Source organism: Procambarus clarkii, chromosome 90, assembly GCF_040958095.1.
Source record: "Procambarus clarkii isolate CNS0578487 chromosome 90, FALCON_Pclarkii_2.0, whole genome shotgun sequence".
NCBI lineage: Eukaryota > Metazoa > Arthropoda > Malacostraca > Decapoda > Cambaridae > Procambarus > Procambarus clarkii.
Window position 1 is genome coordinate 12,928,903 of NC_091239.1, and position 18,605 is coordinate 12,947,507.

The window sequence follows — 18,605 nt, forward strand, 5'->3', positions numbered from 1 at the left end:
AATATTGAGGAATATTCTTCAATATTGAGGAATATTCTTCAATATTGAGGAATATTCTTCAATATTGAGGAATATTCTTCAATATTGAGGAATATTCTTCAATATTGAGGAATATTCTTCAATATTGAGGAATATTCTTCAATATTGAGGAATATTCTTCAATATTGAGGAATATTCTTCAATATTGAGGAATATTCTTCAATATTGAGGAATATTCTTCAATATTGAGGAATAATCTTCAATATTGAGGAATATTCTTCAATATTGAAGAATAATCTTCAATATTGAAGAATATTCTTCTATATTGAAGAATATTCTTCTATATTGAAGAATATTCTTCAATATTGAAGAATATTCTTCAATATTGAAGAATATTCTTCAATATTGAAGAATATTCTTCTATATTGAAGAATATTCTTCAATATTGAAGAATATTCTTCAATATTGAAGAATATTCTTCAATATTGAAGAATATTCTTCAATATTGAAGAATATTCTTCAATATTGAAGAATATTCTTCTATATTGAAGAATATTCTTCAATATTGAAGAATATTCTTCAATATTGAAGAATATTCTTCTATATTGAAGAATATTCTTCTATATTGAACAATATTCTTCAATATTGAAGAATATTATTCTATATTGAAGAATATTATTCTATATTGAAGAATATTCTTCAATATTGAAGATTCAATATTCTTCAATATTGAAGATTCAATATTCTTCAATATTGAAGAATATTCTTCAATATAGAAGAATATTCTTCAATATAGAAGAATATTCTTCAATATAGAATAATATTCTTCAATATAGAATAATATTCTTCAATATTGAAGAATATTCTTCAATATTGAAGAATATTCATCAATATAGAATAATATTCTTCAATATAGAATAATATTCTTCAATATAGAATAATAATCTTCAATATTGAAGAATATTCTTCAATATTGAAGAATATTCTTCTATATTGAAGAATATTCTTCTATATTGAAGAATATTCTTCTATATTGAAGAATATTCTTCAATATAGAATAATATTCTTCAATATAGAATAATATTCTTCAATATAGAATAATATTCTTCAATATAGAATAATATTCTTCAATATAGAATAATATTCTTCAATATAGAATAATATTCTTCAATATAGAATAATAATCTTCAATATTGAAGAATATTCTTCAATATTGAAGAATATTCTTCTATATTGAAGAATATTCTTCTATATAGAATAATATTCTTCTATATTGAAGAATATTCTTCAATATAGAATAATATTCTTCAATATAGAAGAATATTCTTCAATATTGAAGAATATTCTTCAATATAGAAGAATATTCTTCAATATTGAAGAATATTCTTCTATATTGAAGAATATTCTTCAATATAGAACAATATTCTTCTATATTGAAGAATATTCTTCAATATAGAAGAATATTCTTCAATATAGAAGAATATTCTTCAATATAGAAGAATATTCTTCAATATTGAATATTATTCTATATTGAAGAATATTATTATATATTGAAAAATATTCTTCAATATTGAAGAATATTCTTCTATATTGAAGAATATTCTTCAATATTGAAGAATAATCTTCAATATAGAAGAATATTCTTCAATATTCTTCTATATTGAAGATTCAATATTCTTCAATATAGAAGAATATTCTTCAATATTGAAGAATATTCTTCAATATTGAGGAATATTCTTCAATATAGAATACTATTCTTCAATATAGAATAATATTCTTCAATATTGAACAATATTCTTCAATATTGAAGAATATTCTTCTATATTGAAGAATATTCTTCTATATTGAAGAATATTCTTCAATATTGAAGAATATTCTTCAATATTGAAGAATATTCTTCAATATAGAAGAATAATCTTCTTCAATATTGAAGATTATTCTTCAATATTGAAGAATATTCTTCAATATAGAATAATATTCTTCAATATAGAATAATATTCTTCAATATAGAATAATATTCTTCAATATAGAATAATATTCTTCAATATAGAATAATATTCTTCAATATAGAATAATATTCTTCAATATAGAATAATATTCTTCAATATTGAAGAATATTCTTCAATATTGAAGAATATTCTTCAATATTGAAGAATATTATTCTATATTGAAGAATATTATTCTATATTGAAGAATATTCTTCAATATTGAAGAATATTCTTCAATATTGAAGAATATTCTTCTATATTGAAGAATATTCTTCTATATTGAAGAATATTGAATCTTCAATATTGAAGAATATTGAATCTTCAATATTGAAGAATATTGAATCTTCAATATTGAAGAATATTGAAGCTTCAATATTGAAGCTTCAATATTGAAGAATATTGAATCTTCAATATAGAAGAATATTGAAGAATAATCTTCAATATTGAAGAATAATCTTCAATATTGAAGAATAATCTTCAATATTGAAGAATATTAATCTATATTGAAGAATATTATTCTATATTGATGAATATTCTTCAATATTGAAGATTATTCTTCAATATTGAAGATTATTCTTCAATATTGAAGATTATTCTTCAATATTGAAGATTATTCTTCAATATTGAAGATTATTCTTCAATATTGAAGATTATTCTTCAATATTGAAGATTATTCTTCAATATTGAAGATTATTCTTCAATATTGAAGATTATTCTTCAATATTGAAGATTATTCTTCAATATTGAAGATTATTCTTCAATATTGAAGATTATTCTTCAATATTGAAGATTATTCTTCAATATTGAAGATTATTCTTCAATATTGAAGATTATTCTTCAATATTGAAGATTATTCTTCAATATTGAAGATTATTCTTCTATATTGAAGAATATTATTGAAGAATATTCTTCAATATTGAAGAATATTCTTCAATATAGAAGAATATTCTTCAATATAGAAGAATATTCTTCAATATAGAAGAATATTCTTCAATATAGAAGAATATTCTTCAATATAGAAGAATATTCTTCAATATTCTTCTATATTGAAGATTCAATATTCTTCAATATAGAAGAATATTCTTCAATATTGAAGAATATTCTTCAATATTGAGGAATATTCTTCAATATTGAGGAATATTCTTCAATATTGAGGAATATTCTTCAATATTGAGGAATATTCTTCAATATTGAGGAATATTCTTCAATATTGAGGAATATTCTTCAATATAGAATAATATTCTTCAATATAGAATAATATTCTTCAATATAGAATAATATTCTTCAATATAGAATAATATTCTTCAATATTGAAGAATAATCTTCAATATTGAAGAATATTCTTCAATATTGAAGAATATTCTTCAATATTGAAGAATATTCTTCTATATTGAACAATATTCTTCAATATTGAAGAATATTATTCTATATTGAAGAATATTCTTCAATATTGAAGATTCAATATTCTTCAATATTGAAGATTCAATATTCTTCAATATTGAAGAATATTCTTCAATATAGAAGAATATTCTTCAATATAGAAGAATATTCTTCTATATATTGAATAATATTCTTCAATATTGAAGAATATTCTTCAATATTGAAGAATATTCATCAATATAGAATAATATTCTTCAATATAGAATAATATTCTTCAATATAGAATAATAATCTTCAATATTGAAGAATATTCTTCAATATTGAAGAATATTCTTCTATATTGAAGAATATTCTTCTATATTGAAGAATATTCTTCTATATTGAAGAATATTCTTCAATATAGAATAATATTCTTCAATATAGAATAATATTCTTCAATATAGAATAATATTCTTCAATATAGAAGAATATTCTTCAATATTGAAGAATATTCTTCAATATAGAAGAATATTCTTCAATATTGAAGAATATTCTTCTATATTGAAGAATATTCTTCAATATAGAAGAATATTCTTCAATATAGAAGAATATTCTTCAATATAGAAGAATATTCTTCAATATTGAAGAATATTATTCTATATTGAAGAATATTATTCTATATTGAAGAATATTCTTCAATATTGAAGAATATTCTTCTATATTGTAGAATATTCTTCAATATTGAAGAATAATCTTCAATATAGAAGAATATTCTTCTATATTGAAGATTCAATATTCTTCAATATAGAAGAATATTCTTCAATATAGAAGAATATTCTTCAATATAGAAGAATATTCTTCAATATAGAAGAATATTCTTCAATATTGAAGAATATTATTCTATATTGAAGAATATTATTCTATATTGAAGAATATTCTTCAATATTGAAGAATAATCTTCAATATTGAAGAATATTCTTCAATATTGAAGAATATTCTTCAATATTGAAGAATATTCTTCAATATTGAGGAATATTCTTCAATATAGAATAATATTCTTCAATATTGAACAATATTCTTCAATATTGAAGAATATTCTTTTATATTGAAGAATATTCTTCTATATTGAAGAATATTCTTCAATATTGAAGAATATTCTTCAATATTGAAGAATATTCTTCAATATAGAAGAATATTCTTCAATATTGAAGAATAATCTTCAATATTGAAGAATATTCTTCAATATAGAATAATATTCTTCAATATAGAATAATATTCTTCAATATAGAATAATATTCTTCAATATAGAATAATATTCTTCAATATAGAATAATATTCTTCAATATAGAATAATATTCTTCAATATAGAATAATATTCTTCAATATAGAATAATATTCTTCAATATAGAATAATATTCTTCAATATAGAATAATATTCTTCAATATAGAATAATATTCTTCAATATAGAATAATATTCTTCAATATTGAAGAATATTCTTCAATATAGAAGAATATTCTTCAATATTGAAGAATATTCTTCTATATTGAAGAATATTCTTCTATATTGAAGAATATTCTTCTATATTGAAGAATATTCTTCTATATTGAAGAATATTCTTCTATATTGAAGAATATTCTTCAATATTGAAGAATATTCTTCAATATTGAAGATTCAATATTCTTCAATATTGAAGATTCAATATTCTTCAATATTGACGATTCAATATTCTTCAATATTGAAGATTCAATATTGAAGATTCAATATTCTTCAATATTGAAGAATATTATTCTATATTGAAGAATATTATTCTATATTGAAGAATATTATTCTATATTGAAGAATATTATTCTATATTGATGAATATTCTTCAATATAGAATAATATTCTTCAATATAGAATAATATTCTTCAATATAGAATAATATTCTTCAATATTGAAGAATATTCTTCAATATTGAAGAATATTCTTCAATATTGAAGAATATTCTTCAATATTGAAGAATATTCTTCAATATTGAAGAATATTCTTCAATATTCCTCAATATGCATTCCATTTGTCAACCACTCTGACACTAAAAAAGTTCTTTCTAATATCTCTGTGGCTCATTTGGGCACTCAGTTTCCACCTGTGTCCCCTTGTGCGTGTTCCCCTTGAGTTAAATAGACTGTCTTTACCTACCCTATCAATCCCCTTCAGAATCTTGAATGTGGTGATCATGTCCCCCCTAACTCTTCTGTCTTCCAGCGAAGTGAGGTTTAATTCCCGTAGTCTCTCCTCGTAGCTCATACCTCTCAGCTCGGGTACTAGTCTGGTGGCAAACCTTTGAACCTTTTCCAGTTTAGTCTTATCCTTGACTAGATATGGACTCCATGCTGGGGCTGCATACTCCAGGATTGGCCTGACATATGTGGTATACAAAGTTCTGAATGATTCTTTACACAAGTTTCTGAATGCCGTTCGTATGTTGGCCAGCCTGGCATATGCCGCTGATGTTATCCGCTTGATATGTGCTGCAGGAGACAGGTCTGGCGTGATATCAACCCCCAAGTCTTTTTCCTTCTCTGACTCCTGAAGAATTTCCTCTCCCAGATGATACCTTGTATCTGGCCTCCTGCTCCCTACACCTATCTTCATTACATTACATTTGGTTGGGTTAAACTCTAACAACCATTTGTTCGACCATTCCTTCAGCTTGTCTAGGTCTTCTTGAAGCCTCAAACAGTCCTCTTCTGTTTTAATCCTTCTCATAATTTTAGCATCGTCCGCAAACATTGAGAGAAATGAATCGATACCCTCCGGGAGATCATTTACATATATCAGAAACAAGATAGGACCGAGTACAGAGCCCTGTGGGACTCCACTGGTGACTTCACGCCAATCGGAGGTCTCACCCCTCACCGTAACTCTCTGCTTCCTATTGCTTAGATACTCCCTTATCCACTGGAGCACCTTACCAGCTACACCTGCCTGTCTCTCCAGCTTATGTACCAGCCTCTTATGCGGTACTGTGTCAAAGGCTTTCCGACAATCCAAGAAAATGCAGTCCGCCCAGCCCTCTCTTTCTTGCTTAATCTGTGTCACCTGATCGTAGAATTCTATCAAGCCTGTAAGGCAAGATTTACCCTCCCTGAATCCATGTTGGCGATTTGTCACGAAGTCCCTTCTCTCCAGATGTGTTACCAGGTTTTTTCTCACGATCTTCTCCATCACCTTGCATGGTATACAAGTCAAGGACACTGGCCTGTAGTTCAGTGCCTCTTGTCTGTCGCCCTTTTTGTATATTGGGACCACATTCGCCGTCTTCCATATTTCTGGTAGGTCTCCCGTCTCTAGTGATTTACTATACACTATGGAGAGTGGCAAGCAAAGTGCCTCTGCACACTCTTTCAGTACCCATGGTGAGATCCCATCTGGACCAACCGCCTTTCTAACATCCAGATCCAGCAGGTGTCTCTTGACCTCCTCTCTCGTAATTTCGAACTCCTCCAAGGCCGCCTGGTTTACCTCCCTTTCTCGTAGCACATTGACCTCACCCTGTTCTATTGTGAAGACCTCCTGGAACCTCTTGTTGAGTTCCTCACACACCTCTCTGTCATTCTCTGTATACCTGTCCTCGCCTGTTCTAAGTTTCAATACCTGTTCTTTCACTGTTGTTTTCCTTCTGATGTGACTGTGGAGTAGCTTTGGTTCGGTCTTGGCTTTGTTTGCTATATCATTTTCAAAAATTTTCTCTGCTTCTCTTCTCACCCTGACGTACTCATTCCTGGTTCTCTGGTATCTCTCCCTGCTTTCTGGTGTTCTGTTATTCCGGAAGTTCCTCCACGCCTTCTTGTTCAGTTTCTTCGCTTCCATACATGCCCTATTATACCATGGATTCTTTTGTTGCTTCTCGGATTTTTCCCTTTGGGCCGGGATGAACCTGTTTACTGCCTCCTGACACTTTTGGGTAACATAGTCCATCATACCCTGTACAGACTTGTCTCTGAGGTCTGTGTCCCAAGGTATTTCACTTAGGAAACTTCTCATCTGTTCATAATTCCCCTTTCGGTATGCCAGCCTTTTGATTCCTAGTTCTTTTTGGGGGGAGATAAGTCCTAGCTCTACCAGGTACTCAAAGTTCAATACACTGTGGTCACTCATTCCCAAGGGCGCTTCCATCTTAAGTTCCCATATATCCCATTCATTTAGGGTAAATATCAAATCAAGCATTGCTGGTTCATCTTCTCCTCTCATTCTTGTTGGCTGTGTGTGTGTGTGTGTGTGTGTGTGTGTGTGTGTGTGTGTGTGTGTGTGTGTGTGTGTGTGTGTGTGTGGGTGTGGGTGTGGGTGTGTGTGTATAGGATAAAAATATACTATTTTGTGGGTTTTACTCTTTCTCTCTCTGTCTATTTATCTTTATCTCTCTTTTTGTCTTACTGTCTCTCTTCGTCTCTCTCTCTCTCTCTCTCTCTCTCTCTCTCTCTCTCTCTCTCTGTAGCTAGGCTTGTTAAAGCGGCGGGCGTGCCTAAGACCCATTAAAAATAGCTTTGTTCTAATATATAAATTAATATTATTATACATTAAAATTTGATGTATATTTATATGGGCGAGGGTTAGGTGAGGCGTCTGACTGATTATTTGTAGTACGTGGGTGAAGCATTTATTGAATTGCGATTCGAACAGAGAACGTGAGTGAAGCACTTGTTCCGGAAGTGTTCGGATGTCATCAGTTGTGAGTTGTGTGTAAAGCGTTTTTCATTTATAAACAGCTGGGGGTTTGGCGGGTGGATGGAATGGACTTTATTTATAGGGACGGGCTATGGTCAGATTCACGAAGCAGTTACGCAAACACTTACGAACCTGTACATCTTTTCTCAATCTTTGGCGGCTTTGTTTACAATTATTAAACAGTTAATGAGCTCCGAAGCACCAGGAGGCTGTTTATAACAATAACAACAGTTGATTGGCAAGTTTTCATGCTTGTAAACTGTTTAATATATGTAACCAAAGCCGTCAAAGATTGAGGAAAGATGTACAGGTTCGTAAGTGCTTGCGTAACTTGTGGGATACATTATACTGTTTGATTGGGTAGCATATTGTACTGTACCATACTGTAGTTTTGTGTAGTATAGAGTAGTGTACTGGAGTGCCCTGTACGGTTGTGTACTGCACTGTACGGTATTGTTCTATACTATGCAATAATGCAGTGTACTGTACTGCAGTATGCAATACTGTGCGGAAGTGTTCAGTAGAGTACAGTACTGTAGTATACTGTACTGTATCATGTACTGTACCGTGTAGTGCAGTGTACGTAATTGTATTGTACTGTAATTTAGTGTAGTTGACGTTAGTGTAGTATATTGTATTGTCGTGTACTGTGTACAATACAGTATTGTACATGACTGTACTGTACGGTATTGTAGTGTACTGTACGTTGTACTCAAGTATACTGTAGAGTATTATAGTGTACGGTAGTGTAGTGTACTGTACTGTTTTGTGGTGAACTGTATTGTACTGGACTGTAGTGAAATGTATCCTGTACAGTACTATAGCATACTATATCGTAGTGTACTCTTGTATATTGTAGTGTAGAGTACTTTACTGTAGTGTATTATATTTTAGTGTAGTGTACCCTGTAGCGTACATTAATGTAGTGTATTGTATTGTACCCTTGACTGTAGTGTACGGTACTGTACAATACTGTAGTGTATACTGTACTGTATTGTACGGTACTGTACTGCAGTGTAGGGTACTGTACCCTGTAGTGTACTGTAGTGTTATGTAGGGTACTGTACTGTACTCCACTTTACTGTAGTGTAGTGTAGTATACGGTACTGTACTGTTCTCTATTGTACTGTAGAGTAGTGTGCCGTTGGCTGTTCTGTATGGTACGGTAGTGTACTTTACTGTAATGTATAGTACTGTATTGTAGCGTACGGAACTATATTGTACAGTACTGTAATGTATAGTAGTGTAATGTATGTTAGCGTAGGGAAGTGTACTGTACTATACTATACTGTACTTTGTTGTACTGTACTTGTAGCTTGAATAAGTATTGTTAATATTTAATCATTAAAATAATACTTAAATAATAATAGGTAATCCAAAGTCATCATTTGTAAGTGTAAAGTCAAACATTGTTTCTGATAGATTTGTTATATGTATGTTTCTCATACATTGGGTATACTTATGGGTGTATATATTTGAGTTCCAATATATAATTGTCGTGAATGACTAGAGTATGCAATTAGGTGGAGCCGACCAATGAGAGTAGAGGTTGCGAGAAGTGACGTCAAGTGAAAAATCGAAAGGTGATTGGCTGTTGAGTCGACTTGGTGGGTGAGGCTCGACGGAACGTTATTTTGGCCCCAGTATTGGCAAAGTTGTGGTGTACAAGTTAGTGTTAGGGCGTGATGTTACTCTGAGCTGGTACCCCGTTACCCTTTGGGGTCGCTAGGGCTGACAGATCCCCTAGCTTACACTCATATTGTACCCCCGCAAAACGCCAATACATAGGGTCAAAAATATATATTTTACTGCTGCCGTATATATATATATATACCCCTCTTGTGGGAGGCTATATATATATATATATAGGCAGATAATTTTATTCCTGATCGCTAATCAGTAGTAATATATATTTATAAATGTATTGAATTGTATTTTGAATTATTTCAGTGGTATTGTTATTGAACGAGTCAATGGTTGGACGATGAGGCATCGCGTGAAATGAGGCGACTGGCGAGTTAGGAATGTGGCGGAGACACCCCCATTGTGATGGAACCAGTGGTTGACCGATGATTGAAGTCAGTGGCGAGCAGAAGTTGTTGGCAGATGTGCTACTCGAGTTAGCGGATATGGAGGTATGAGTTTAAGCAAGTAGTTAATGAATACGTATTTTAAGTTATAGGCATGGTAATATTTTAATAAGATAGGCTAAAGTGGTTAATACTGTTAGCTGTTCAGAGGGTGTCAATGCCACAGGTAACAGGTGCAAAACGCTTTGACTATGGAGGTTTGATGAGTGTTTAGAAGTGTCATTTGAAATGAGCAGATACATGAAAATAGTGTAGTGAAAGTAAAGGTTTGAATTAAAGGTATATAGGGATGAATGAATAATTGAGATTGATAGCATAAAGTAACTTTTCTTTGTTGCAGGTAATACCGGAGAGATTGGCAGGGACCCCCTTGGCTGTCTGGAAGAACACGGAGACGCTTAAAGTGTTCGTGAAGACTTGTCAGTAAGTGTCGGAGTAGTCTTATAGAATGTTCGTGGGGATAGGTTGTAGGGTCGGGCACTTTACACTGTAGTAAAGGTGAGCGTGTTTATAATTGTGGGGATTTGAATGTCACGTTGATGCGGCGGACAGTAGTTCTTCAACTAGAATGTTTTGCAAGTTATGTGACAGGAAGGTAGCTTTGAAGTAATTAATGTTGAACTTCATTAATAACTTTCATAACGTCAACTAAGATCGTGAGTTAGTGTTTGTGCTATTTTAGGGGATATAATCATTGCGTAATTTTGTCAACGATGACTAATTTATTAAATTTGTGTAGCATGTTGCCGGGAGAATTGGCTGCAATGAAACAAAGTAATGACATTGTTGTTTGAAACGTTAGCCTCATAATGGACTGACGTGAAGTGTTGAACCGTACCTTACATAGGGGCTACGTTATTAACTACTCGCTTTAACACCTAAGGGCAGTGTACCGGGCGTAACGCAGTCGTGTGTATATCGAGTGGGTGCCGCTTCAATGTGTAGGTAAATAAGTGTAGGTGATGAAGATAGGGCGTGGGTGGACGTAGATTTGCGGCATGCAATAGATAAGTGTGTGGGTTGTGGACTACCGGAGTTGGACATTGATGTGGTGAAATAAGTGGCAGTTTGAGGACTACAGCCATATCTGGGCGCTTATAGGGAGCGTTTTCATTTAAAATCAGTTAACACTTATCAACTTAATGTGAATCTTAAATTTGTGTAAAATTGGAAAAATGGAGTTTGCCTGTAGGACGATGATGCTTCTAGAAACGTTAAGAATACTGAATAAGTGTGGGTAGGCTTGTGCCTGACAGTTCGCGCGTAGTTTCCATAAAATGGATTTGTAGTGGTTCCCCCCCCCCCTTTTCCCAATCATTTAATGGCGACTTAACAATTGTGTACTGAGGTAACCACACCACTTAAGGTATGAAAAGGGGGTTGGGAGTTTAAAATCCGTGGGCTAGTCCTCTTGTATTGACGTAGACATTGAGCTGTAGGTTGTTTCACGTAGAGCTGCTACTAACTACAGTTATTTACTTACAATAAGCAATTCAATAAGTTTAGTGTTAATGATAGTGCATGAAATAAGCGTGACTTAAACATTCATTTTACGACCTATTATTTAAGAAAAAAGTTGATACATGGAGGGAATGTAAATGTTGGGGTCACTTGAGTAGATGAGTGGAAATGTGAGGCTTGTGGCTGTAATTATTCAATAATATCTAGGTGGGTGGGGAAGGCATATTGATGTGTTTTTAATTGTGTAATGAGGGATAGCGCGTGTTGTAATAGTATAGGCAGAAGTGAAAGGAACATGTCGGGTTTGTTCGTCATTGGGAAATGTAAGTTTGTTTAACTTGAGTTTCCGGTATTGTTGGACGGGCGTTGGTTGTCGTGTGTATCAAAAAGTATATTGGTGTTGAGTTGATGTTGTTAATGGAGAATTGTGCACTAGGGAGAGATGTGTGTGGGTGGAACATTGTCGGTTAATGTGTGGTGATATAGGTACTACTAGTGGTAGTTATTGAGGAGTTCATGTTGGGTAGCCAGGACTGTGAGAGACGAAATGAGACGGTGAGGGGGATGGTAATGTTGCGCGATGACTAAACGGCAAGAATAGAAAATTTAGGGGTTAGCACTGGAACTGTGTGTACAGTATAAGAAAAATGGTGAATAATGTATATTTTGTATAATTTATTGTTTGGGGGGGGGGGGGGGTTGTGATGGTTGCGGTTTGATTGTAAGTTATAGAAAAGTAGCACTCGTCGGAGGTGGAACATGTGTTGGTATGTATTGTTTTCCCTCATGTGTACCAACTTATTTTAACACCAACAATTTCGATGTTAAATGTTAGAGGTTGAAATATAGAATGATAGAGAATGGTTTGACAATGACAAATGTACTGAATTTCGATTTGTGTTCATAGATGGTTGTAGGGCATAATAGGAAATGTTTGTTCGGATAAGTTGATCGATATTATTGATATCGAGGAGGTGAGCGTTTGGAGAGGTTTAGGCTTGGCGGAACAGAACGATGAAGTATCTATTTGTGGCGACACCGGCAGGGGTGGAGAGGACGAGCGTCGCCACGGTCGAGAGTAATGGAATAGGGCGTGACCTTGAGGCGAGTCTGTCAATTTCAATGTCTTAAAATCCCCCCCCCCCCTCTAACAATTGTTAGGTAGTACATAACACTTAAATGACCACGCGCGTGTTGTAAATATAAATGGTGATGTACGCATGTTGTTTAGTTTGAGCATTATAGGTGATGAGACCCAGAATGAGTAGACGGAACAGTTATTATTTATATTCTGGTTGAAAAGTGTTGAAGCCTTGGAGTGTGTATATATGTGAATGGTAGACGGTATTGGTCTGGAGATGCATAGATGGTGAAATACAGGTGAAGATGCGCTCACACAGTTTGGTGAGAAGAGATGGTTAGCTGGCAATAGGCAGACATCGTGTCAGGTAGGTGGACAGGGATTTTTGTTTCATAACGATGTATGTCCCATTGGATAGTTTCCTTCAGGCGTTCCTGTGCATTATGGTATGTCCCCCCCCCCCCCCCCCCCCACCTCCCCCCTGTGTAGTTTATAGAAATGTGCGTGTATTTGATATAATAATGGTGATACTGAATTTGTATTCAACATTATTAACATTATCCTATAATGCCGTTTCGCAGGTGAGAGGCTTGAGTACCCGAGACGTGGACAACATGGTGTGTAGGTACTTTAGGGAGAGACCTGCAAGTGTTGAAGGTGGAAGTTGACGTGTTCCATACAAGGTACGAAAGAAAGTAATATGTTGTTGTAAATGTTTATGGTAGTGCAGAGTCATTGAGCATATAGTTTGATGATATTATGGATTGAAGTATAAATTAATAAATAAAAAATGGGAGGGGGGGGGGGCTTGGTTAAAGGCTCGTCGTGACTGTGCTGATAGACGGCAGTAGATGTGTGATGAAGGAATGGCAAGTGAATAGGTGATGTGGGCCAAATAATGGACAAATTGGGAATCATAAATGAATACTTAGTTGTAGGGAATCATAAAAAAATGAAATATGGAGTGTATGGAAGAAAGTAGGTATAAAAATGTAACATGGGAAAAGTTTGTGAAATATGAAGTGAAAATTGATATAAATGTAAAGCAGACGTGAATGACGTTATTTTTACACTAAAGGATCAAGAAGGTTAAGGTGTGGTATTTGTCAAATATATATAATCGAAACGTAAATGATGTATTATAATCGACAGGTTCAGGAATGATAGAATAACCCTATATACCAACCAAATATATACCAAAATTTTGTTTTATAGATTGTGGAGATCATGGTTTATTGGTAGAGGAAATCCGAGCCAGCGGACTTTGACGTACAAGGGAAGCAGAGGCTGATGTGCAAGAAGTGTTGAAGACAAGGATGACGCGACCCACACCGTGAAGAACTGAAAGGAGTTGAGATTGGCGAAGATATGAAGTTACATTAGAGAATTTTGTTCCTGAAATAATAGTGTACAGTAGTAAAGATGAATGTGAAATGAAATAGTTTAAATCTCATTTGTTGGGTGGAAGCGGAGTGTGTTATAGAGATGCATTTAATGTTGAGATGATGTAGTCGTAGTGAGCCAGAAGAATGTATTTGTTTTGGCGTTAAGTAGTATGTCGTGAGTGTGTTGCAATGATAGATGGGGCAAAATGTGTTTGTTGTGAAACCTCCTCAGTGTGTGGCTGGTTGTCACCGTGAGGATGGGTTGGTGGGCAGCTGCCGGAGTGTGATGGTCCGTAGGTCAGCCATGTGAAATTTTACAGCCTTATGCTCATGCTGCTGCCTTTACCAAATTTGGCCGACCCCTTTTCCTTTTACTATTGTCACCCCCTCGGCCCCCGCTTTTGGTTGGGCCCATAACTGTACTGCTGTTATTTCGTTGGTCCCCCTACTTCTTTCGTCCCCTATGCATTGTTCTGATGGCAGTGTTGTGTTTGTTGGTAAATGGTATACAGTCTGTTCCATTTATCTCCCTGGAAATGTCCCTGTTTCCGTTACTGATGTTAAGGACGTCCTGGACTCCTTGTCAGAGAGGGTGCTTATATTTTGTATAAATGAACGGTGTCGGGTGTTGTGACAAAGACCCGAGACCGTCTTTTTGAACCGTTCGTCGTCGCTTCGTTTATCTGTTGTGAATTGTGGTGAGGGCAGTCGTGTCTACTCTTGGACTCGCACCCTTTGCTGTGTTGATATTTGTGTCTGCTCGTCGTGCGTGTACTTAGAATTGACGTGGTAGGTTTTTGATGACCTCGATAAGTGATAATTTGGCGATCGTTTTTGTTTGGGCACTCCTGTTCCGTTCTGTAGGTGGCAGTCTGGTCTGTGCGTGTTTCTCGCGGCCTCGTGGTTTTTTGAGTGTCTTCAACGCTGCCCTGAGGTGTATCCCTCGCTGTTGCTTCCAGGGCACACGGAAGTGTGTTCGCACTTTTGTTATGTGTGGTTGTCATGTTGGTGACTCGTTCGTAAGTGTGTTGTTTAATGTTATCCTTTAGATTTCCACAGTTTTGTCCGCAAGGATGCTTTGTCTATTTTTGAAAATGTGTGCGCCCCGGCCCTCTGCGGATGTAGGGCAGCGGGCTGTGATGACGTTAATTGAGATGCTTTGCCATGTGGCTCCGTGCACGTATCGTTATTTCTTGAATGTGCATAACGAGGTGTTGTAATCGTGGTCCTTTTTTGAGGCTTGTATGCCGTTGTACTCTGTATTTGGAGACCCGGGTGTCTGTGTACGTTCCCAAATGAGTTCCGCGCTATTGGCCTCAAGAGTAGTTTGTAAGGTGTTTGAGCGTATGTTAAATGTCTGATGTTGTGGTTTGAAGAGCATCACCACGTGTCCTCGTGAAAATAGGTTTTGCAAGTGGTGCAGCACGAGTGATGTCCTGGTGAAGTTTGAGGTCTATAATCGTATTTGTTTTGCTGCGAAGAGCTCCGTTGTTGTTTGTCTTTTTCGACGTTGAAAATGCTTATGAGAGAACTTTGAGACAGCATATTGCGTATGAAGTTCGTTGTGTTGGCGTTCGTGGTAATATCCCTGTGTTCGTTGAAAGTTTTGTCTCGTCGTATCTTTCTAGTGCGGCTTGGTGCCACTGTGTGTGGGTGTTTTCTGCAGTTTGAAGATGTGCCCCAAGGTATTGTTGTGAGTACTACTATTTGTGTCCTGAGTAGTTTGTGTGGTTTGCCTCAATGGTGTCCTTTCCTCCCTTCCTTGTGGCATGTTTTCTGGTGTTTATGATAGTGTTTGCTGTGAGGGTGATGAATGGGCTCTCCTTCAACGGGGGCTTCCAAGTTTTGGTTGATGGCGTTTGGTGTTTGGCCACGGATCATGGCTTAATACTAAGAGTTTTGGCATGAGTTTGACTGTGAAGCGGGTCGTTGTTCGTCCCTGTTTGTCAGTTTATGGTCATCCCCTTGAGTACAAAGATTGCAGGCAGTTATTATGGTTAAACTTTGACACTCGTTTGTCTTGGTCGCCCCATGTTTTTTAGCTCAGTGTTGGGTGCTGTAAGGCCCTTAACGTACTTAAGGTGTTGTCTCATAGTTGTTAGGGAGGAGATAGGCGCACGCTGGTATATTTGGATTGGTGTGTAAGGTTGATTATGGTTTGGGTGCGTAGTCTTGTGGTTGTCGTTGTACTCTTTGCCGTGTTGATCGATTGCACCATACTGGGTAGCGCGTCAGCTGTTGTTGTTTTCGTTCAAGTCGTAGCCTCGGGTTGTACGGTGACAGTGTCTTTGTCTGTGCATGATTGCCATGTTGCGGGATTTTTACAGCATCGTCAGGGGCCTGTATGGTGGTTTGACTTGTAGTTGGCGTTGCTCCTCAGGACGTTCAAGAGGGTCGTGTCCGTTGGTCTCGCTTACAAGAATGTGTTTTGGTTAATATTTCTGGTATTGTTCGCTCGTTGCCCCCTTGGTCAATTGTGTACATATGTGACCCGCATCACTAAATGTTTGACCCCTCCTACATATATGAAATTGGTGTTCGTTGAGGACTCTTGTTGTCAGTGGGAGTCCGTTCCCATGTTCACGGATGGGTGTATGTGTGGTATTTGTTTGTTTTTGCTGAGGGTAGCATGTTTTCAGGGGAACTGTATGGTATTGTGTATGGTGTTTGTGTCGTGGTGTCAATCGTGGTTCGTGGTAGTAGAGTTTCGTAGTTGCGTCATGGGTCGTATAATGGGGTCCAACCGGTGGTAATGTCGAATGAACATTGGCTGCTTGTTATCTTGAGTCAATATAAGTTTTGCGTTTTTCTTGGTTACCATCCATGTTGGTGTATGTTTAAATGAGGGTGGTGATGCTGGCGGTAAGGACGCTATGCGCACTTGTCCCATGTTTGCGAAAGTTGTTCTTTATTCGGACGTTGACCCCGTTCTTAATGTAGCGCCGCCCTGCTCGTTATTGTAGAAAAATGAATGTTTCTCTGATGGTCGTACAGATCCTTGTTGAATGTCGTGAATTTTCAGTTTTGGAGTTAGAAATGTTTGATGTGTATCGCGTTATGCGTTTTTGTTTTGGTCTTGGCATCGTTGGTAATATTTATCGTTGTGTTGAGATTTGATGGTGGTACATATCGTTCCCGGTTTTTTTTTTGTTGATAATTACTTATATCTTATCAACTAACGATTTCTAAGTAACACTGGAAGAACGCGTGTTGGTTGATCATAACGAATTGAATTTGAGACGTAGCTAACGTTGCGGGCTTTGTACCATATGTTGAGTGCTGTAGGTAGTTGAAATGTGATTTTGAGAGAAATTTAATAGTGTTGATGGGTTTTGCGTCGGGCATGTTGTGAAAGTGACATGATTTAATAATGTATGTAAAAGTTATGACCGAAATACGTGTAAATGAGTATTTAAGGTGGTTGTTGGTAAATAACATTGAGGAAGAGATTCAGATTGTTGTACGTGGACGTTTGAAGGGTGCACGAAGAATAAAGGGATAAAATGAAGAAAAGGAATGAGTTTGCCGTAGTAAATAAGATGTTTGGTATGGTGGAAATGTGAGATGTGCAAAGCCTAAACAAGCAAGAACGTAAAGATTATCTGTAAGTGTTTGCGTGAGGTTGAGGCCAAGAATGGATATATTGTAGAGTAAGAAATAAGTGTGAATATAAAATAGAACTGTAAATGTACATTGACAGTTTAGTTGTAGAGGTATGTAAATAACGGAGGTGTCAAATAATATATAAATATATCATGGTTTATGTAAGAAATGTTGTAATTTAGAATCACTAATTGAAATATTGAGTTTGAGTGAAAGTATTGATATAGAAGAGTATTCATAGTGAGAATAATTATGTTGTAAATCACTGTATTAACATACATATAGTTGAATGTATTCACTTTCTCTATAATGTGAATATTAAAATTGATTACACCAATACCGGGATAAATTGTATTTGCTGAATAAAAAAAAATAATAGTATTGAAATTGTAAGATATTGAAAATAGTATTAGATGACATTATTTGCAGTTAAGATTATAAACCAGTATTTTATTAATTATTATGTGAATGGTCAAATCATGAACGCCATAGTGAAATGTTCAATCAACAATATTATTAGGTGTCAGAGGTTATATTTCATATAGTTGTTTTCCATGAGAGTACATATTGTAATAAATTTGGACAAACCCAATAAGTAGTTTTTATAGTCGTTGAAGTTAATGTACATATATATACTATACGTTTTTATATTACTTTATTTCTGTTATATTGAATAAAATAAAAAGTGACATATTCCTCAATAATATTAAAAAAGAATCTTCAATATATTATAGAATAATCTTCAATATTGAAGAATATTCTTCAATATTGAAGAATATTCTTCTATATTGAAGAATATTCTTCTATATTGAATAATAATCTTCAATATTGAAGAATATTCTTCAATATTGAAGAATATTATTCTATATTGAATAATATTCTTCAATATTTAAGAATATTCTTCAATATAGAAGAATATTCTTCAATATTGAAGAATATTCTTCAATATT

General features: G+C 34.5%; 1 long non-coding RNA gene across 2 annotated transcripts; it reads left to right on the plus strand.

Annotated features, from left to right (window-relative positions):
* The first annotated feature begins 9,663 nt into the window (after nt 1-9,663).
* On the plus strand, nt 9,664-18,239 carry LOC123751850 (uncharacterized). 2 transcript variants are annotated; one of them, XR_006772136.2, is made up of 5 exons: nt 9,674-9,703; nt 9,986-10,170; nt 10,466-10,548; nt 13,249-13,350; nt 13,883-18,239. It is a non-coding gene; the product is annotated as an uncharacterized lncRNA (long non-coding RNA). The 2 variants fall into 2 exon arrangements; XR_011225883.1 differs by having other exon boundaries at nt 9,664-10,170.
* The last annotated feature ends 366 nt before the right edge of the window (nt 18,240-18,605 follow it).